General features: G+C 43.2%; 1 protein-coding gene across 1 annotated transcript in view; it reads left to right on the plus strand.

Annotated features, from left to right (window-relative positions):
- LOC144738201 (uncharacterized) overlaps positions 1-14,630 on the plus strand; it is a 43,548-nt gene that overhangs the window by 10,888 nt on the left and 18,030 nt on the right. The gene's annotated exons all lie outside the window — the stretch shown is intronic.

The raw sequence follows: 14,630 nt of genomic DNA on the forward strand, positions 1-14,630 counted from the left end.
AACTCCCAGCAGTTTGTGGAAGTGGAGGTGTGGGTGGACTTCTTAGACAATACAAAGTGAAATGGAGACCCTGTAGATGTGTAAGCTTGAGACAATGAAGCTCCAATAGATTCACCTTTGTCACAGGCCTTTAATCAGTAAGAGCAGCCAGTATTTGCGGACCTGTGGGTTGGGGAGATCTCTAACTCGCAGCGAGAGTCAATAAGCTCCCAAGCATTCACTATGTTATAATAATATTAGCATTCATATGGTGCTTGCTTAATTGCCTCAGCAACTCTGAGTTTTGTATCATATCTCATCACAAACACTCGAAGAGAATGCATATATGCCTTTTCCAAAAATGTATCTTAAGAGTGATTTGCCTTTTTTATAATTTTGATCGGGATGGAGCGCTGGGGCACGAGAAGGGTGAGCCCCCCGCCTCCTGCCTTGCCACACAAAAGACAGCTGGAGGATAATTACTCACAAGCCTGGTTGGGAAGTTATAAAATGTAATAAATAAATAAAATGGCAAACCCAAGGGGGGAGGGCTAATGAGATTCTGCAGGAAATCCCCAGTTGACTTCAAGAGAAGGCTGCCATGAAGGAAACAACCCACAATAAAACAAGACGGAAACTGCAGGGGTCACGAGAACCTCCCTTGGATAGCAAAATCCACCCATGGGCAGTTAATCAGTACAACAGTAAAGTTCAAAGCTTAGAGAATAAGAAGCACGGATCCCTAGCGATACAGACGGGGAGCAAAGGTTAATAAAACCCTCGGAATATCCTTGGTAACAACTTTGGTATACCACAAATCTTGGTTAAGCATGAACCAAGTAATAAATATGAAAGTGTTAGACCTAGGGTCATTCAGCAGAGGTACAATGTGAAATATGTCAATCTCACACGAACAAGATAATATGTATTCCACGGGATCAGAGCCTCAACAACTGCCTTTGTCTTCCAGTAGCTAACAGCACATGGTAGTAGTAAATTATGTATGCAGGGGGGCGCCTTCCCCTAATATATCAATACCATGCAAGAATTCTAAACTGCGACGTGAGTGATGTGAACTCTGCTCAAAACGCACTTTGAGTCGCAGAGTAAAAACTGTGGAATGGTACGGTACCAAGCTATAATATGAGAGGACGGAATACATGGCGACAGCAAGCACACCCGTGCACAATAGGTCACGACTTCAAAGGCCACAGCGCGCCTTTTTGAGAGAAACTGCAAGTCTGATGTTAAAAAAATGTAATACTTCCAACCCAGGGTGGGAGTGTGGGGAACGTTGCCCAAAACGTGAACAGAAACATGGCAGTAATAAAGACATCTGGACAACAAACAGCCAAAGTGACTTCAAAAGGAAAACAGCTGTCCCTTTGTGAGATAAAAGAGCCCGAGGTATAAAAAATTCAGATATAAGCAAGAACAGAAATCAGTACTGCTCAAAGAATCACCCAACTGCGACTGTGTAGAAGTCCAAACCATCAAGCACATCACCTATGAATGCTCCATCAATGCACATCCTGGCGGTATCGCTGAAATCCACACTGCGTCAACCACATCATTGGACTTGATGAGGAACCTTTGCATTCATTTATGACGATCATTAAAAATAAAACCTTTGCTTTTCACAATGCCATACGAAAAACGAAGTACTGCGAGTGGCAGGCTCCAGGGATTGCCCTCGTGACTAGAAAATTAATAGGGTGCTTTGCATCAGCAGAAGCCACGCATCACGGAGAGGTTTCTTTCTGCATCATTGACAGGCTGCCAGCCAAGGCTGGTGCTCGCAGTATTACAATACAAACGTGGGGAAGAGTGCCATAGCATTACTATTCCCGGTGGCGAGGTCGCTGTGTACAGCTAACACGTACGATCATAGAGTGACAATCGTTCTGATTGTGCTCCGATCAAAGTCAACCCTCCGAGGGAAAACTGGTGCAACCACTATTCTTGAGAGTGCCCCTTTAAATTGCAACCCATAGGCGATGTTTAGTTGAGGGTCGGATCAAAGACTGACACGGAACGATATAACTTGATCTGTAGCGTGTCCTTTGTGCAGCACGAGTCGTACAGACAACTGGAAGAGGTCTCTTGTAGAGGTGGGGGGGGGGGGGTGAGACGACAGGCGCTGTCTCTCCAAGTCGCTCCACAGTCTACAAGGATCAACAGTGTCTGGTGCCAAGGGGGGTGACGCGTGGCAACTAGTGGACGAGCTGCGAGCGGTGTCTGGCGACGGGATGATCGCGCACATCGACGCAGACGGAGCCGGACCCATCATCCCTGCTAGCATGGGCATCACCGACAGCGTGACCAGCGTGCCGACTCGGCAACTACCGCAGCGGTGGAGAGAGACTGACCAAGCAGCCGAGAGCGCCGTGTTCGACACGCCAACCCAGCGCCCCTGCTGCAGACCTGTGGTGTTTTCTGTACAAGGAACACTGCACCTCGGAAGCTGCCAACTCAACAGTTAGCAAGAAGACAACACACACCCACACACAACGCGCATATTGCTACTAAGATTGTTTCAAAAAGTTATCTTGGTTTCGAAAAGGGTTGCCATCCCAAGGTGGTGCGTTAACTATTAGGTGATCATGAAAAGCATTGTTCTGTACATTGAGTTCCATTAATACAGTCGTTTAAAAGTATTTTGCAATTCATTGATGACACGATAAACATTTATAAGCATCTATGTTACGAATCTACACACAGGAATACTATTGTGTTGAGATGTTTCTTTTGATCACAGAATCTTGCCCGCAAATTCATTGATGTCCCATTAGCCAATTGATAAGCATCTGTTAGCCAAACAGGCACACGAGCATGCATACTATTGCTTCAGGACATTTTGTTAATTGCATAATCTTAATGAATTCATTGATGTCTACTTTTTTCCATTGGGCACATATTTCTTTAGCATGTTTCGTATGAATATATATTTTGAAGGACTTTTCCTATCGCCGTGTATGGTTGCGCTACTCTGAAGAGTTAGGCGATTGTTCTGTTACTCAGTTTTAACAAAGGTAACCATTGAGGGTTAATTGTATGGCTCAAGGAGTAGGACATCTTCAGGAGTACGGTGTTAACAATTCTGATCGTAAGTGTATTTGCATATTAAGAGTGTTTTTAGATATTAAAGTTGCTTAACATAGAATAATCTGAGTTGTTCCTTTCTAGGTTCATGCGTAATAACCTTAATTATAAGAGCTGTATTCTGCAGTGAGATCTGAATTCTCAGACCTGACAGAATTACACTAAAACAGAATCAGTAAAAGTTAAAACGAGAATCGTTGGATTATCACAATTGGCAATACAACCTTCGACATTGCATACATTGATATTCCATAATTTGCATAATTTTAAGAAATTACACTTTTTATTGTATTATCACGATTGGTAATACATCCTCGACAACAAAGCTGAGTCATTTGCATAGTGGCATACATTTACATAATTCCAGATATTTGCGTCATGTTAGAAAATGTCACTTTTCATTGTATTATCACGATTGGTAATACACCCCTAGGTAATGAAGCCGAGCCTAATTTGCATAAATGTTAATACTGTATCATAAATTAGCATAATTCAATACAATTACATGTTATCTATTTACTTTTTTCATTACACGATATTAAACAAGCACCCCAAGTGGCAGCTGCCTCTGTGTGGCATAAGGTGGCCCTGCACCAGCCCGCATATGGGCATGAGTCTGTCAGTAGAGGGCGATGATTGTTGCATAATCTCAGTTGTGTAATTTGTGAGTAATGTTTCGAATTTGCCAAATTTTAACCACGATGCCAGCATGCAATTGCCTCCAATCAACTGTTAAGCAGACGATGCATATTTGTAATTAATGTTCCTGGACGAACCAGGGATGCCTGTCGGATTTGAACCTTGAACTTCTGCAACTAAAATAGAATGCACTCAATCTGAATGCTGCAGGTGTCGGCCTCATTCGACAGATCAACTTGTAAATACGATATAACATGATGAAGTACATTTCAGTGCAGTAATTACATTTTGGCAATATGCCTATCGATAATTTAGATTTATAATTTAATTAATAATTGTCTTATTTTGTGCGTACATGTAACATTTTGTCTATCAGGGTCAAACATGGAATCCATAATATAGCTTTTTGAGTTAGATCGCGTAAATATATAAATGTGTCGTTAAAACCCGCCACCACCCGACACGGCCAACAAGTAAGGGTTGTCACGTGAACAGAACATGCTAATTTGTCACAAGTACAGCAAACCGGAACACATGATTGTTCGGAGAAAGTGTGTGTTTTGGAAGTAACCTGTAAAGATAACTCATGTGAGAGCTATCCTTGTGATACGGGTCGAGGGGTATTTTTCGTGATTCAGGAAGCATCTGCCTCTGGAACATTGTCTTTGAAATAAAGAACATTAGCATCATTCATCAGTTACAAGGCATACCACTTACAAGTTACGTATAGGGGACACATTCTCTACAACACGAATTAAAATTTTGTATTACGTGTATTTTAGATTTTGTCGAACTAGGACGAGAAATGCTCCTTAACATCTGGATGTTCGTAACTATCGGTTGAAGCCAGCCTGACTGCTGTTGAGACACTGTCCACCAATACCGGTCCACAGGTGGCTTGCACTGAATCAATGATGCACTCCCAGAAGGCTGTGCTATTTATAGTTTGTTTAAATTTTTTATTTGTTTCGTGAAGAGACCGATAAATGAAAGAGACGTCGTGTCTGCTGATCCGTTTCATAGCAAGGAGGTAATTTTAAGAGCACATTTGAAATGCATCATGGATTTTTGTTGCCGATTTCTATTCGGTTTTATTGAATTTTTAATTCTGTTTAAATAAAACTTAAATAACCGCGTCCATCGATATCCCACTGCTTACCACATGTTTGCTGAAATATGTAAAAGCCCCCTCTGGAGACGTCACCTCAAAGTCACGAGTGGGTGACGTTAGCGCCTCTCTATCTCTGGTTTGTGACCTCACCAAGAGCAGAACTCCCCTCGTCACGGGACGTGACGACTGTGCACTGAGTCTTGGAATTCATTTTCACGGTCATCAAATCTTGACCGACACCAGAGAACACGCACAGAATAGGAGCCCATCAGGTACACTGTATGTGGTAATAACGTTTGCACGGTCATCAAATCTTCACAACCACCGGGGAACACATTAAAAAACTCTGTCAAGTACACTGTTTGAAGGCATTTTAAGTATTTTGAAACTGAAACGCGCATAAGCAGATCTATAAGGAGCAGAGTCTACATTAGAGGTGTGAAATTCCAAGTGCCACAATAAGCACATCGCTTGTAATGCAAGAACCATTAGAAGATTCTAGCTTGTGCAAAGACTGTCAGCAAGTCTCGACGTGAAGACGGTGTCGGCGAGGCTGGATGCAAAGACAAAGCGCCAGCAAGTCTGGAAGATCTTGGTGAGGAAATTCCACAGAGTAAAAGTAAAGTGAATAAAAGTCAATAAAAAAAAACCACTAACGTAGACTGGAGCAATTGTTATTAAGCTGGGTGAATGCACTGTCAGTCTATAATGTAGACTGTAGCCTGGCTTTTAACCTGAGTGAGCGTACTGACAGTAAAAAATAAAAAACCACGACGTTTCGATCACAACACAAGTGATCGTCTTCAGGAGGAAAGAGGGGGAAGGTCACCGAAGGTTATAAGGTTTAAAAAATTGTGGTACAAGATCTACGCAGTGAAGTGGGTGGGATGCTGTTCCTTGGGGTAAGAAAACAACACAAATTAAGTCATAACTTAATCTGTGCTCCCTTGACAAGAAATCAAATCACTCAAAGTGGGTGATCCCATCTATACAATGTTGCTGAGTTTATAACCATTATATCGGTTGAAATAGTGTCTGTATATATATGGATTGCTTCATGAACGAATCTTTGTTGATAGCCAGTGGGCTTGCAAAGCACCATCATCTTCGAGAAATTAATTTCGTGTGAATCAGCCGCTTTAAAATAATCAGCCATGGCAGAAGTATTGGTCCTACTGTGTTTCAAATCTGCCTTATGCTCATGAACACGGTCCGAGACATGTCGCTTAGTTTCCCCAAACTAAGCTGTATCTGCTGCCGCAGATACAGCTCAGTTTGTAGATGCCGGGATATTGCATGTCAGACATCTTGTCCTTCACAGATGGGATCAGATCACGATTTTTTTACTGTATTAAATCGGACCTGGATCGTGTGTTTGTTCATGATTTTGGAAATATTTTTGGTTACCCCTGCTATGTATGGCATGATGATGGTTTTGATTGGATCCTCAGATGGCTCCTTCCTCACGGTTGGGGTGATGGTTTTGCGGATTGTGTAGTCAGAATATCCATTCGCCTTGAGAGCTTGGTGCACGTGTTTGAGTTCACTGGTTAGGGGTTCATGGTCGGAGCGTAGCGGCGACGACGGAGCTGGTCTTGTGGAAGAAGAACCACGTGGTGAAAGACGAAGGGATGACGACGAGCAGCGACGGAGCCAGGACCCAGACCCCACACTCCAGCCCCGAACCTCTGGTTCAGTGCTCCTTATATATGCCTGGCGCGGCCAAGCTCCACCTCTGGCCACACCCCTTTCTAGAACCTAGAATCTTCTAGACTGAATCCGCCCTTCACATTTACCCCAGATACACCCCTTCAGAATGTGGCTTTATGTAATGCAGCTATAACTGTAATTACCCCTTCAGGCTGGCAGGTGTCACCCTGTAATTACAGATGTAAAACATACTATTGTGTCATTCAAAACGCATGTTGGTGTCATGGTAAATATTTGAGTTATTCCAAACATCCAGAAATTACATAATGGAGATTCGACATCAATCATCGCCCCCTACTGACAGACTCATGTCCACATGCAGGGGGAGCTGCCACTTGGAGGTGCTCTTCGAGTGTTTGTTATGAGATATGATACAAAACTCCGAGTTGCTGAGGCGATTGAGCAAACACCATATAAATGCTAATATTAATATAAAATTCGTAAATGCTTGGGAGCTTATTGGCTCTGGCTCCTGGTTAGAGATCTACCCAACCCACAGGTCCACAAATACTGGCCCCTCTTACTCTGCAGGTTGAAACTAGCAATTGAGTGTTCAATTTCACATTCTTTCATTAAAGGCCTGTGACAAAGGTGAATCTATTGGGTCTTCATAGTCTCAAGCTTACACATCTACCAGGTCTCCATTTGAATTGGTATTGTCTAAGAAGTCCACCCACAGCTCTACTTCCTCATAATATCCTCTTTGGTTCTTTCGGTAAAGTCACGTAGGTATAAAAATAAAATAAATCACGACGTTTCGGGCGCAACACAAGAATCCGTCATCAGGTGAGAAAGCATGGCCTGCTGCTGATGCAGACTTTTTTAAAGGTTTGAAATGGGTGTAGCCCAAGGGTTATAAAGGAGTGGCTGGGTCTAGTGATGTTAATTAAGAAATTAGCATGTAACTGGGCACTGAAGTAGATATGATAATGTGAGAGATTAGCATGATGTTAATGTGAGGAATTAGCATGTAACTGGGCAGGGAAGTGGCTATGTTAAAGTGAGAGAATAGCATGAAATAACAGCTGACATAGGCAGGTAGGATGAAAACATCACAGTTAGTTAAGACTTTACCTGGTTAATACCGTCCTTCCAATGATTGCTCAGTTTGTACCCATCATCTCGGTTGAAGTTGTGTCTGTGTTTATATATCTGAATGGCTTCATGAACAAATCTCTGAAGGTAGCTGGTCGGTTTGCAGAGTACCTCAGTCTTGGAAAAATCAATTTCGTGTAAGCCCAAAGCGTTAAAACAATGATCGGCAACGGCCGATGTATTGGTCCTACCGTGTTTCAGATCTGCCTTGTGTTTACGAACGCGGTCCGAGATATGTCGTTTTGTTTTCCCAATGAAACTGCTTCCACAACCACAACTCAGTTTGTAGACACCAGGGTACAGCATGGCAGGAATCACATCCTTTACAGATGTGATTAAATCACAGATTTTGTGTACTGTGTTGAAACGAACCTAGATCCTGTGTTTGTTCCACATACTACTTGGAGTTTCCTCGCTCTGCATCAGTCAGAATTTTCCTCCTGCTTCACGTTGCCTCCATCGATGTGAAGGTCTGATTTTGGAGTTGATTCTTCATCTTCACATTTAATTGTCACTTCTTCGCTCTTCACCTTCACTTCTTCACTTTCACCTTCGTCTCTTCATATTTCACCTTGATACTTTTAAAGTGTACATACTGGGATTTTCTTCTGGTTCTTGTTTCATGAGGGATGATTGCAGCACTTTGACTTTGACAAGTCGATTTCAGACTCCACTCCTTGGGGATCTTCTGATGCCTGTGTGTTATCTGGTGTCTTTGAAGATGTGATCCTGAATGTGCAAACGCTTTCCTGAACAGACTGCACTTGAAAAGTTTCTCTCCTATGTGTGTTCTCTGGTGTTTCTTAAGAGCAGATTAATCTGAAAATGCCTTCCCACATACACTGCACTTGAAGGCCTTTTCTCCTGTGTGTGGTCTCTGGTGGCTGACTTTATTAATCCCTAAGGGGCCGTCCATAAAATATGTCACGCGATTTTGGACGGTTTTTGACTCCCCCCACCCCATCGTCACGCGGCATCACAAAAAGTCAGACCCCCCCTCAAATATGACGTCACAAAGCTCTGCCCCCCCCAAAATAAAACACGCTTCAAATCGCTTTCAATTATTGTCATTGTAGTGCGTATTTAATGTGGCGCTGCACTCTGATGTTGTAGGAGAAAACATTTATTAAAAAGTCTATTTAATAAATGTTTTACGTAAAACGTCTTGTCTATATTTATTTAAAGTTACGCATTTTGATGTGACGTCACATTTCTGACCCGCCCGTCACACATCGTGACAAATGTCTGACCCCCACCCCTAGGTGCGTGACGTCATTTATGGACGGCTCCGATGTGCACGTTAAGGCCACGTGAAGTGTCGAACGCCCGCGGGCAGGAGGTGACAGGACAAACTCAGGTGCGATGGGTCGACTGAGATGACTGGCCGATGCACCACCTGTGCTCCCTACTGTGCCAACAGTGTACACACACACACAGTGGACACAGTTTGTACGCACACACAGTGTATACACACACAATAATGTTCACGTTGTTGTTGAGCTCACGCACCCAAGGGGTCAATGTTCAAGTGAGGGAGCAATGTAATATGAATCTTAATACACTTGAACTCTAACCTCGTTCGATGACGTCTCCATTGCATTACCTCAGAGCGAAAAGCGAGGGGGAGGTGTACCCCGCTAGTGACGTCATGTCACCTCGTGCTGCCGCGTGACGTCACGAGACACCAGGAAGCTGCCGATCCGCGCGCGCGCTCACTGAGATCCGTGGTGAGAAGTTCACATCGTGGTTGTTGTTGTGGTTGTTGTTTACCCAGGTAGAGCCTCGCTCTGTCTCTCTCTCGTAGGGATATGAATTGAGGAGCAGCGAATACGGAATCGATGTCCAGGTTGGAACATTACAAAGCGGGGCCTAGACATGTGGGGCCTTGCCTCCTGCCCTCGCCTGATTGTATTTGCTTTAATTCTCTGCTTAAGTTTAATTTGTCTTCACCTGCCTCACTACTTTGAAACTTTGTTTCTTTTAATTATTTATACAGTTTCATTTTTCCAGGCATAGCCCACTTGAACTATTCCGCTCTTTCAGAAGCGACCTGCCCACAACAAAGTGGATTATCAACGTGTGGAAATGAATACAGTGATACCTCGGTTCACGAACTTAATTCGTGAACTGACTCTGGTCGCGAACCGAATTGGTCGTGAACCGAGGCACATTTTCCCATAGGGTTCAATGTAAATCCGGTTTAATCCGTTCTGACCTTTTTTTTTGTTTTTTGAAGTACAAAAATATGAAACAAATTACAATACACATTAGTACTGTACAGTATAGTAATGTATAAAGAGAGAACACTAACCTTGCTTGAGATGACTTCAGTAAGCACTCAAACGGGTGAACTGTACAATACAGTAAATACAGTATTGTACAGTAGTACAGTACTGTATGTGCTAAAAAGCACACCAAAAAGCAAAAAGTCACTGAAAGTGTCTTCACAGTACTCACAGTACTTCTTTCTGCGTCTCTTCTTCTTTCCACGATCTTCCTACAGGAAGTCACGACCATGTGACAGCCTGGAAATAGCATTAAAATGGCCGCCGGCTCCTGTTCGTGAACCGAAGCGGAGTTCGTGAACCGGAGCATATTTTTATGAACTTTTCTGTTCGTGAACCGAGTTGTTTGTAAACAGAAGCGTTCGTGAACCGAGGTATCACTGTATCGGTCAAATACTCTAAACGTGGTGATGTTGACTCTTAATGTGCAGGGAAAAACCGGAGGATCCGGAAGAAATTCCATGCGACCACGGGGAGAGAGACACGCAAACTCCAATATACATCCGTAATACATGTTTGTTTGGGTTAGATCGCGTAAATTTTCAAGGTGTCGTTGAACCCGCCACCACCCGACACAGCCAACTAGTAAGGGTTGTCACATAAACAGAATGTGGTCAGTTCGTCACTAGTACAGCACACCGGTTGTGTGTTGGAGAGCCAAGCCAAAACATTTACCATCAGAATACGGCGTTCGCCAGTAATTCCCACCAGCTTCAACAGGCGACAGCCAAATGTTGTGGCTTGGCTCTGTGAGAATATAAATTAGGTCGTTGGGTTTATAGCGCAGCACGCTAACCATTGCACTGCCACTTTTCACTCATGCACAAACATCATCGGAAGTATTGTATTCAGTAATAACTAAGTTACCCGGCTTCGCACAAGTCTAAGTAATCAAACATTAAAAGTAATGTCTTGCAATGCTGGCTTTATTAGAATTATTGAATTCTGGCAATTAAGTCTGTAAATGTGTGTATATTGTCACGGGTTCTTGGTTGTATTATACAATCACAGGGCTTGTTTGTTTAATCATGAGGACAGCTTTTAAATTTGTTGCACTTGGAGAGCTTAAGGATATACATTGTTGGATGTTTTGCCATCTGGTGGGTTTAATCGAATGAAGCTTCAATTCTGGCATACATGTCGACAGCAGTTTGGCGAGGTAGGAAATTGTAGCCATCATCACCTTTCCAGAAAATCAGTCGACATTGAAGAGCATAATTGGATCGGTGTGTTTCATTTCTGTGTAGGGTATTTGGTCCTCAGTTGCAAGGCGATGCCTTGAGTGACATGTTGTTCAGCAGTCAGAAAGACAGCGACTTTAGATGGTGTGAATGCATTTAAGCGGTACTCATGTTGACCATGTGGAGTTTAGTGGAGCATGTCTTTCCACAGCAATAGGACTTGCATCTTGGTGTTGATGACATTTTTGCAGTGCTGGTGAGCCTGTCTAGTATTGTCAGACTTGCAAGTAGATCTGTGGTAATGTAGGTAGGTCATTAGCTAGTGGCAGCAGACTGCCAATGCGATTATGTACCTGGCCCTGCATTTTAAATGTGGGCATGTAGCCAGATGTCGTGATGAGTTGGTTGGTGCCAAAATATAGAACTTATGCTTCGGAATTGGCTTGCATCGGTAGTGTTGGCAGGTATAAATACATGAATAGGCTCGGGATGATCATTAATTGTAAGCAGCTGAACGATGGTACAGTTACAGTATAGCCCTGTAGGTTCTCCTTTCCATGTCATTGCATGGCAGTAGCTGCAAGAAGTAGACATGGAACCAATGGCAGGACATTATTTGGCTGTAGGTGCAGCCATGGCAGCACTGGCAGCATGCTGTCTTGTTTCTTGGTATTCAGGAGTGGCATTATCAATAGGTGCAGACACCCTGGCAACATGCTCTTCTTAGTGTTCAGGAGATTCATTAGCTGTAGGTGCAGCACAGGCAGCATGCTGTCTAACTTCGTGTTAAGGAGTTTCATTATCTCTAGGTGGAGCCATTGCAGAACTTGTACCAATCGCATACATGATTGTAATCGGCTTTGAAGAGAAGCGCACGTTTTCTGCTAGGAACAGTATAGGTGGAGGTTAGAGTTAATAAGCATGAAGAGTAAATAGTGTGTGAGTGAATGCAATATAGATTCGTAGGTATAAAATTAATAAAATCACGACGTTTTGATTGCAACACAAACAATCATCATGATCAGGTGGGAAAACCACTGCAAGAATTTGTTTGCTGAAATGGGAGAGAGAATTGCCATGGTAAGAGGTTATATAGGTAAGAAAAGGGGGAGGAGCAAAGGGGGGGAGAGGGTTGGTTGGCGGTGTGGGGTAGGGGGAGGGCGAGCGCTGCGTGGTATAGTAGTACCCGGCAGATATGATAGACGACAACCAATACAAAGCAGTTAGGGTTTTACCTCGTTAATAACATCCTTCTAATGATTGCTCAATTTGTATCCATCTTCTCGGTTGAAGTTATGTCTATGTTTATATATCTGGATAGCTTCATGAACAAACCTTTGATAGTAGCCCGAAGGTTTGCAGAGTACCTTGGTCTCGGAAAAAAAACAATATCATGCGAGTCCACAGTGTTATAACAATGATCAGCCACGGCTGAGGTATTGGTTCTACCATGTTTCAGATCTGCCATGTGTTCGCGAACACGGTCTGAGATATGTCGTTTCGTTTCCCCAATGTAACAGCCACCACAGGTGCAACTTAATTTGTCGACTCCAGGATATTGCATGTCAGGAATGACATCCTTCACAGATGGGATTAGATCACGGATTTTGTGTAATGTATTGAATCGGACCTGGATCTTGTGTTTGTTTAAGATTTTGGAAATCTTTTTGGTAACACCTGCTATGTATGGTAACGTGATGGTTTTGATCGGCGTCTCAGTGGGTTGTTTCTCCATGGTTGGAGAAGCAGCTTTGCGAATAATGCGGTCCGAATACCCATTCATCTTGAGGGCCTGGTGTACGTGTTCCAGTTCACTGGCTAGGTGATGTTGGTAAGAAATGCAGTCGGCCCTATGGTGTAGTGTTTTTATGAGGGATTTTTTCTGTGCCAGGTGGTGGTGGGAATCAGATTTCAGATAGGAATCTGTGTGGGTGGATTTCCTGTAGACAGTGTCCCAACAAGCCATTCGGCCTCTTCTCAAACATAACATCCCGGAATGGTAGCTTTCCATCCTTCTCCACTTCCATGGTGAATTTTATGGATGGGTGTATGGAATTAATGTGGTTGAGAAATTGGTTCAATGCTGGCAGGCCATGTGGCCAAATGACGAAAGTGTCATCTACATATCTCAAGGAATGACGTAGGGTGGATGTCTCGATGGCATCTGTTTCAAATTTCTGCATGAAAACATTCGCTATCACTGGTGATAAGGGGGGACCCATGGGGGTACCTTCATTTTGTTTGTAGAAAGTACCATTCCAGGTGAAGTAAGTATTGGTAAGGCAGTGCCTAACCAGAGTAGGAACATCAGGATTCAGTCCATGTTGGACTACATCTTCAATTATTGCTAAGGTGTCAGGCACAGGAACCTTGGTGAACAGAGAGACTACATCAAAGCTGACGAGAAAATCATCTGGGGACAGTGAAATGCCCTTGATTAGAGAGACCAAGTGAGCTGAGTTACGTATTGCTGAGGTAGTCTTGCCAGTGAATGGAAGCAAGGTATCGAACAGAAAATGGGCCTGTTTGTAGGTAGGGGAGTTGATAGTGGAAACGATCCTGATGTTCCTGCTGCTGTATTTTCTGTCTATTAACTACAGCAGAGGTGTATGGATTTTCAACAGAAACTAGATCTCTGCACTCTTAATTAACGCCTATAGTACCATAAAGAGGCTTGGGGCTTCGGGTTGTTATTTGATTAAATAATCAATGCCTCTGCTCACATTTGAGGATTTGTTTGATTTTGGGCAGCCCCGTCTAAAGTTGCGTGACCAGGAGTCTGAGCCATTTCCTGTTCAACTTGGCTTGTAACAGAAATTCACCCTGGCCCCATGCATTACATTACATAGCATCTCAATAACTATGTAGTTTGAGGAGATCCCAATGGTCATTTCAAAACCATTGCATTCGTTAGGGTTACAATGATACACTAATCAATGCCTGGTTATAGTTAAAGGATCGTTCCCTGCTGGTCAACCATGTTACATCTGCTGATGATCTGGTAATGGCTACTTAATCAGATGGAATTAGGGAATCTTGTTCTGTGGCTTGATAATTTTATCATGAAATGGGGCCTTGAAAATTTTCCACAAAAAATCACCTACCTGGGAATTGAATGTCATCAACAACTGCACCTGCTCAACTCTCCATTAATAAGCATGCGGTTCTACATGTGTTGGAGGAGCTCCCATACTTGGTTAATGTGTTCACGACCAGCTCTGGTTTGGCAGCCAAAGTATCACTTAAAATTAGTTGAGCAGCATTCTTTCATTAGACTGTGTAACACTGTGTTTGGTACTGGCAAAGGAAGTCCCATGATGTAGATGCTCACCCCGAGCTCTCATTACTCTGATGGTGCATTGTCTTGGTGCTGTACGCCTTTTGGCGTCCTCTGGTCTAACACCGTTTGAGACGAGGCTCAAAAGAAAGCTGTCTCTGGTGTGGACCAATCAGTTTAAAAGACAATGCACATTATCAGCGTTTTTTTTGCATTCTGACCACAAGCATTGTGGTTAATGCAGACATGAT

Source organism: Lampetra planeri, chromosome 78, assembly GCF_965212315.1.
Source record: "Lampetra planeri chromosome 78, kcLamPlan1.2.h2, whole genome shotgun sequence".
NCBI lineage: Eukaryota > Metazoa > Chordata > Hyperoartia > Petromyzontiformes > Petromyzontidae > Lampetra > Lampetra planeri.